The sequence below is a fragment of the Trichosurus vulpecula genome, chromosome 1 (assembly GCF_011100635.1).
Source record: "Trichosurus vulpecula isolate mTriVul1 chromosome 1, mTriVul1.pri, whole genome shotgun sequence".
Classification (NCBI taxonomy): domain Eukaryota; kingdom Metazoa; phylum Chordata; class Mammalia; order Diprotodontia; family Phalangeridae; genus Trichosurus; species Trichosurus vulpecula.
The window spans coordinates 382,462,730-382,471,676 of NC_050573.1; the positions used below are offsets into that span (position 1 = coordinate 382,462,730).

At 41.0% G+C, this 8,947-nt stretch overlaps 1 pseudogene; it reads right to left on the minus strand.

The window, feature by feature from the left end:
* Window positions 1-1,073: 1,073 nt before the first annotated feature.
* LOC118844393 lies at window positions 1,074-1,446 on the minus strand (annotated as a pseudogene).
* Between the last annotated feature and the right edge of the window lie 7,501 nt (window positions 1,447-8,947).

Consider the following 8,947-nt stretch of genomic DNA (forward strand, 5'->3'; position numbering starts at 1 on the left):
CTGTGTGACCCTGGGCAAATAACTTCACTCTGTTTGCCTCAGTTTCCTCATCTGTCAAACGAGCTGGAGAAGGAAATGGCAAACCCCTCCAGTATCTTTGTCAAGAATAGGTGACACAAAGAGTGAGATGTGACTGAAATGACTAGACAACAACATAACGAAATGGAAACAGGACTGAACTTGGAGTCAGAATATCAACGTTCAAGTCACATCCCTTGTACTTACTTCCCTTTTGACCCTGGGCCAGAAACTTAAATCTCAGTGAACCTTGGCCTTCTCACCTATAAAATGTCGATAATGAGATGAAACATTCGGGAATCATTTCTGTATCAAAACCAGGGGCAGACACACTTGCTCTGTAAAGCCCAGAGGGGATTTATTAGCTCAAGAGACTATTCTGAGACCAGGACCTTGTAGAGTATGAAGTGTCAGATACAGGTGAAACTGAGGGTCAGTGAGAATTCCCTGGCTAGGGAGAGCCAGAGCCTGGACTTTCTGACTCAGAGCCCAGAACTCACTGCATCATGGCATGCTGCTGGTCTAAAAATAGAGGTGGGGATATTAACTGAAATGCTCTCAAGTGGGACATTGAAATCTAGCTTTCATTCTTGGAAAAATCTTGTTTAGGAGACACTCACGACTAAACCTCACTGTGACTATCCATTAGATCAGCAAACCTCAGGAATTTTTCAGTTGCTCCATTTAGGTGCTGATCTGAACATCAGTGAAACTTTCTTGGTCTAGAAGTTTCCCAGGCCTGAGTTTTGCTTCAAGATTCCCTGAGATTTCTGGGTTTTCAAAAGATTTAGAAGAGTTTCTGTTCCCTTTCTCCTTGTCAACTAGAGAGGCCAGTGTAGCAAACTGAATCCAGTCAGGTAAGACTCCAGAGAAGTCACTCAACACCCACAGAGTCAGCTTCTTGTAGTTTTAGAATGATGTAATGCAGGGACAGGGAAATAGATTAGATAACCTGTTCAGGTGAGGGCATCAGGAGGTAGGCTTTTCTTCTTTTCTTTTTTTTTTAGTCCAATAAGTTTATTTTTGAAAATGTACACAAAAAATGTTGAACCATTTCATGCATCTTCAGCAGCTGGAGCATCTCCACCCTTGGTGTTCCTGGTACATATCACTTGTGCTCTTTGTTTGGAAACCAGCTTAATCAGACCTTTACTAAGCAGCTCCTGGAGGGCTGTTCGGGCTAGAGAACCCCGGATCTTCAGTCTCTCTGAGACTACTACAGGGGTAATAAGTTTATAGTTGGAGACCTCCTTGCACTTTGTCATACGTTGCTTTGTGAAACAGAACCAGATTGTTGAGCTTGTCTAGAACTTTTTCCTTAGACCACTTCTTCTTCTTAGTTTTGCCCTCAGACTTGTTCACAGGATCTTTGTCCTTCTTGACTGACTTGCTGGCATCTTTCTTCTTCTTATTGTCCTTGGGTAGCATGGTGAGGCTTCAGGAACTCCTGCTCCTGACGCCCCCAAGCCAAGATGTCAGACAGAAAGGACTTCTTCTTTTCTTAATTAGAAACTTCCAAGTTGCTGGGGGCCAGCATTTGGTCTGTCAACTCGTGATGTAGTAAAAAGAGCACTTGCTATGGAATCGGATGGTTGGTCTCTGAATTCTGACTCTTTGATTACCAGCCATGTGACCTTGGGTGATTAGGTGGTTTAGTGGATAAGAGTATTAGGCCTGGAGTACAGAAGACCTGAATTCAAATCTGGCCTCTGACACTTACTGTGTGACCCTGGACAAATCACTTAACACCTGTCTGCTTCAGTTATTTCAACTGTAAAATGGAGATAATAAGAATACCTTCTCAGGATTGTTGTGAGGATAAAATGAGGTGATATTGGTAAAGTGCTTAGCACAGTGTGTGGCACATAGTAGGTGTTTAATAAATGTTGTTTCCTTCCTTTCCTTCCTCCCAAATCCCTGCCCCTTCCTGGCCCAGGGTTTCCTCATCTACAAAATGAAGGGGCTGAATTAGAATATCTCTAGGGTTCCTTCAAGCTTTAAATCTTAAGACCTTATAAAGTCGGTACACCAAGAAGCAATTATAGACAGTATGGTACATGAACTTGCAATGAGAAAACATGTTCAGTCTCTCCTCAGTCACCAATGTTCTATGCACTCTTGGGCGAATCATTCAATCTCTGTGAGTCTCGGTTTCTTATCTGTAAAAGGACAGATTACAATACCTTCCCTATCTACCTCACCAGGAGGGTACAACATGCTTTGCCAATTGTAAAAGTGAGCTCTTATTATTATCAATATAGAATCACAGAGCTGGAACCTCCTAGATCATTTAGGCCAAGTCCTTATTTTATAGCCCCTCTGTAGAGAAGGAAATTACTTGCCAAAGTTCACTCAGACCAAAAGTTCCTAAACTATTTTGTCTCATGGACCCTTTGGTAGTCTGGTTTTCACTTATTGAACCTTTGAAGGAATAATGTTTTAAAATATATAAAATAAAACACATAGGATCACATACTGAAACAGTTGTCAAAATTTTTTTTAAAAAAAGTTCAAAGGCCCCAGGTTAAGAAGGCCTGGCTTAAGGAGTTAACAACAGAGTTAGAAGTAGGACCCAGAGGAAGTTGCTAAGATCAGCCAGTCCTCTTTCCACTGGACCTTGCTACCAAAACTCACATGAGGCTGAGCCATAATAGAAAGCTAGTTAAATTATTTGCAATGAGAAACCTAATTGTAGAGTGGCCTGGTGCAGTCTCTTCTAAGTAGGGAAGTTTCCTTGGGAAACTAAATTAAGATCAGAAGGCCTTTTGGTAAATATAAGGAGTCAAAATGGAAGGTACCAGTAGAGATTCATCTGAAGACAAGGACTATATTTTATTTATCTTTGCATCACCCAGTGCCTCTTGGAGGGCTTTGTCTATCATGGGTACTAAAACAATAGTGGTTGAATTTGAATTTGCCCAGTTCAACCAGATTCTCCTTTATCCTGTGAACCAAGGTGGAATAGGCTTCTTCTTCTATAGCAGTTCTGGAGATCCATGGCCTCAATTTCCTCATCTGCAAAATCAAGGTATTGAACTAGATGAACCCTAAAGTACTTCTAAATCTGATGATCCCATGATGCCTCACCTAGCATAACGAGGTCCTTCCTCAAACTGAACTGCCAAGCATTCAAACTCTGCTTCAGAGAGCACAACTCCAATGGGCTGGCTGTGTTGTTTGAATGCAAAGTGTCTGCTTGCCAAAAGACTATTTTATGGAGAACTCACACAGGGCAAATGTTCACATGATGGTCAGAAGAAGCCATGCAAGGATACTCTCAAGGTCTCTCTCAAGAACTTTGGAATTGATTGTGTGACATGGGAGACACTGGCACAAGAACGCTAAGCATGGTGTGCCCACATCAGAGAAGGTGCTGTGCTCTATGGACAAAGCAGAATTGAAACAGTTCAAAGGAAATGCAGGATACGCAAGTTTGGAGTATCCACCCCAAACGTTTACATGGACTATTTGTGCCTCACCTGTGGTAGATCGTTCTGAGCTTGTATTGGTCTGATCAGCCACAGCTGGACACATTGAATCTTGACTCAAGTATAGTGATATCATTTTGGTCCTGTTTGAAAATAGACAACAACCAACCAACCAACCTAGCATAGTATTATAACACTTTCTTTTCTCAATATTTCAAATTGCCATTCAGTTCTGCCAGTGCTTAGCCCAGTAGGCACTTTTATTAAATAGGTGCTTAATGAATATTGATTGACTGACTGATGTAAAAGTAGCAAGCTTGGGTCTGTGAAGTTCTCAGCATAGAAGGAGAAGAGGATTATAGGTCTTAGAGCCTGATCACTCACTCTCTCCATGCATGATCTTAAGCAAGTCAGGATCTGCAAGAGGAGGGCAGAGAGAGACCAACATCCCAGAAACCAAGAGGGAACATTCAAGTGGAGGAGAGAAGTGATTCTGGAAAGTTTCCAAGAGGTCGAGAAGGAGAAGGGTTGGTGAAAAGTCACTGGATTGAAAGGGTAAAGGGAGCAGCTTTAGTGAAGCAGGGATATTAGAAGTTAAAATTTAAAGGGGTTGGGAAGTGAGTGGGTGATGAGGAAATGGCACCCTGAGTTGGGATGATTTTTTTCTAGTAGTTTGGCTGTGAAAAGCAGGGGAGGAAAGAGGACAATAGCTTGAAGCTAAAGTAGAATCAAGTGGAAGTCTGCTCTTGTCTTTGGTGCCACCATTTCTGAATTCTCTTGTCTTTTTGACTTTGGAATTACCTGCAACTCGTCCCTGTTCCTCACTTCTATCCAATCAGATACTGAGCCCCACCTTGGCAACACCTTTTTCATCTACTCATGCTTCTCTTTTCCCATTGCTACCAGCCAGGGCAGCCCTTATTACTATCCTCCTGCAATTGTGTCTTAACAAGTCTTCCTCCATGCCCTTTAAGAGAATTGAGGAATCTTTTCTCCATGGCAAGAGTTTTGGCTCTCACATGAAGTGGGTGTAGGGGATGAGGTAGAGGAAGAAATCTTCTGGGGGCTGAACATGGTATAGAGTAAAGAGCCCTGGAAAAAGGTTCTGAGTTCAGAGGTTGTAAGATTGTAAGTCCCATCCCTATCACTCACTAACTCCATGAACGATCTTAAGCAAGTCAGGGTTTGAGAAACCAGTAAAATGAAGGAGTTAGACAGGATCATTGCTAAGGTCTCTCCCAGCTCCAACACTCTAGGACACCCTACCCAGGCCATTTTGATTTCCAGAGTTGGGCTACTGCTTTTCCAGTTATCATCTGGGCAATCTAGACCCTGTTATTACTTCATATTTAGAATTTGTAGCTCACTGTAGAAGTTCCAGGAGGGAACAGGATGGATGACATTGGAACATTAGGCAACCCTGACATGTTTTACCCAGGGCTGTTCTGGAGGCGGGAGGTGGGGGAGGGAGGGGGAAAACATACTCAGTTTACATTAAACGGTGATAACATCTTTGGCTTCGGTCTTTTCTCCTTGGCCTCTTGCGAGGAAGTGACCCAATCCTGAGAGTTGTCTGAAATAAACCATGCTTTGTCCTTGGCAGCTTACGGGATTATCAGAATGTAGAGAAGGAAACTCACAGGATTTCAGCGTTGGAAGGGCCCTCACAAGCCACTGAATCCAACTTGTTGTTGACCCAGAATCCCCTTTACATCTACAATGAGTAGGCATCTAGCCTTATTCACCTGAAGAAATCTAGTGTGTGTCTGTGGAGTGAAGATGTGTGGAGGGGAACCTATTAGCTCCTAAGGCATTACATTACATTTTTGGATTGTTCCAATAATTAGGAAATTTTCTCCCTCAACTTGTAGGCATTCAGGAACGAGAAACAAAGAAAGATTGTATTGCAAGTTGGTGCTGTCAACCCATGAGAAAGCAGGAGATTTGGATTCCACAGCTCATAAAGGCAGTTAGGTGGCCTAGGGAATAGACCACTAGGCTTGGTGCCTGGAAGACCCGAGTTCAAATCCAGTCTCAGATACTTGCTAGCCATGTGGCCCTCGGCAAGTCACTTAACCTTTGTTTATTTCAGTTTCTTTAACTGTAAAATGGGGATAATAAGCTTCTACCTTCTAGGGTTGTTACGGGGATCAAATGAGATAGTATTTGTAAAGTGCTTAGCACAGTGCCTGCACATAGTAGGGACCTTAGGAATCTCCTGGTCTAACTCTTTCATTTTACAGATGAACAGACCGAGGCCAAGAGAGGTTAAGTGTCTTGAAAAGAAGGTAATGGCAGAGGTAGGAGGGGGACTGAAGTTTTCTGAGTCTTAGGAATATTATTTTAAATCTACTGTACCTTTTGGGTTCCTACAAAAGTTCTGAGAAAACTCTGGAACGTGTGTGTGTGTGTGTGTGTGTGTGTGTGCCCATTAGCACAAATGTAGGCTACAATCTATGTACAGGGGCCTGTACCCATGTGCAAATGAGCCTATTGACCTTGACCAAAAGCAGAGCAAAATTTAAATTCCTTTGAAATCCTAAGACTGCGAGCTCTGGCTTCATTCAGAGAAAAACAAACCAACAAAACAAAGCAAAAAACAAACAAACAAAAAATCCTTGTCCAAGTAGAAACTCTCTGGGCTTTTATGGGTCATTAAAACCAAGTTCTTAAAGCCAGAGTTCCTCACAAGTACCTGCTTCTTCGTAGCTTTAGTTGTTATAGGTGGAAACTTACATATTTTGTAGAATGAAGAACTGGTGGCAAACTTAGAGATCACTGATCCTTTCATCTTATGGATGGGGAAACTGAGGGCCCCTATGATCATAGGATTTTGGATTTAGAGACAGAAGGGGCCTTAGAGGCCATCTGGTCTAACTTCCTCATTGAGCAGACAAGTACCTGAGGGCCAGAGAGGTTAAGTATCTTCCTGAGGTCCAACAGGTGGTGAGAATCAGAGTCAGGATCTGAATCCAAGTCCTCTGTTTCCAAATCCAGCATTCTTTTCACTGGTCCATGCTGCCTTTTGCTTATGCTCATGCAAATATTTGGTCCTATAATAAGAACCTCTAAATCCAAATCCAGTGTTTTTCTGTTATACCAGACTGGCATTTCAGAGGCTAGTAGAACTTTAGGGAGCTAGGTGGCACAGTGGATAAAATGCCAGGCTTGGAGTCAGGTCACTTACTAGTGACCTTGGGCAAGTCACTTAACCCTGTTTGCCTCAATTTCCTCATCTATAAAATGAATTGGAAGAGGAAATGGCAAACCCCTCCGGTATCTTTGCCAAGAAAACCCCAAACGGGGTCATAAAGAGTCAGACGTGACTGAAAATGACTGAACAATGACAACAAAAAAGGAGGAGCTGCTAGGTGGTGCAGTGGATAAAGCACCAGCCCTGGAGTCAGGAGGACCTGAGCTCAAATCCAGCCTCAGACACTTGACACTTACTAGCTGTGCAATCCTGGTCAAATCACTTAACCCTGATTGCCTCTCAAAAATAAAAGGTTGCTCTTTCACTGGTTTCACATAGTCCTTAACTCGATCATATATTTGAACTGGGACAATGATCCGCTCCAGACTAGGAGTTTATTTGCAACGGATCTCTTTCACTAGGGATCTCTTTCACTAGGGATCGTAAACCACAGAGGGAAGCGGTAATGTGGCAATCTTCCCTGATTTTCATCCATCCATTCTTTAAATCATTGTTAGACATCTTGTATATGCACAGGATCATACCAGTCTGCCCAAAAGGAGCTATAGGCTTGGGAGAAGAAGCTTTCTATATCTGAATACCTATAGAAAATACCTATAGAAAAATAGAAAAAGTGAGGTCTAATGGATTGCACATGCGATTAAAATAAGACCAGAAAATCAACAATTAATAATTCCAAAATAAACACGAGATTTTGAAAATTAAAGGCATGTTAAGCAGGATGTTTTTTAAAAAGCAATTGAGGGGCAGGGAGGTGGCACAGTGAATAGAGCACTGGCCCTGGAGTCAGGAGGATCTGAGTTCAAATCTGGCCTCAGACACTTGACACTTACTAGCTGTGTGACCTTGGGCAAGTCACTTAATCCCAATCAACTGACTTTCTTCCATCCAAAAAAAAAGCAATTGAAAAAGCAAAACAAAGCTTAATAACATTGAGAATCCAGTAGTTAACTAGATTAAAAAAAGAAAAACAAAATTAACAAAATAAAAAAATGAAAAGAGAAAATTCATAACAAATGGAGAGGAAATAAAGAAAATTATCAGAAACTCTTATACCAACCAAATTGTATATTATTATACCAACACTGAAAATTTCAGTAAGATGTACAAATATCTAAGGAAACATAAAATACCCAAACTAACAAAACAAGCAATATATATTCCAGATAATTCAGTCTCAGAGTGACATTGAATAATTAATGATCCATTAACTCTAATTTGCCAAAGAAAAAAATTAATCATATACTCTGCATTTTAGGCATATCTTCCAGAAACAATGTTGTTTAATTTAACATTATTCTAAATCCAAGCATTTCTGACCAAGAAAGAGAAATGTCCAAAGTGGAGTAGCTACCCCATGCCCTCATACATCTTCCTCTCTCCGAGACGGTTTGAGGTAACATCTATAAGAAACTCGTAGAAGAAAAAGCACGATTGCCAAAATAAGTTTGGATTGACATTCCAGAATAGTTTCCTAACAATAGTCATTGCCTAATTTCTTCCTGGAAAATGTTCCTCACTGATTGAAAAGAAACACATCAATTATCCTTTCTGAATGTAATAGTTTGGGTCATAGCACTACTCTTTCAGGGAATGGGGAAAGAGGAAACTACCCTTGTCTGAGTCAATAGTCCAATCATTTCAAGGTTAGGAGGAAGACAGGAAACTTAATGAGACAAGAGGTATTCTTTGTTCAAAGTTTAGTCTCTAGCCTTAATCCATTTCCTTAAGAAAGGGCTGTTGATCTCAACTCATCTAAGTAGACAAGTCTAGTAAGGGATACACTGACTGAAATCTATGAACAAAAAAGAGCCTAGGTGTCATAATTCAGAAAATTTAATGGATAACTACCCAAATAGCTTAGAATCAGAGGGCAAAGTAGAAATTGCAAGAATCACCTCCAGAAAGAAATTCCAAAATGAAAACTCCTAGGAATATGATAGCCAAAATCAAGATGTCCCAGATAAATGAGAAAATGCTGAAAGCACACAGAAAAAAAAATAATTCAAATATTGTGGAGCTACAAGACTTGACAACTACCATAATAAAGCAATAGAGGGGTTAGAATATGATATTCTGGAAGGCAAAGGAACCAGGATCACACCCAAGAATAGCCTATCCAGCAAAAATGAGTATAATTCTACAAGGGAAAAAATTGGTATTTTATGACATAGAGATTTAAAAAGGAGTTCTAAAAAATTCCTTCTGTGACACAAATATGGCTTTGATACCTACACTAGAAAGAGACAAAAGAGAGGGGGAAAACAATAACTATAGACCAACTTCC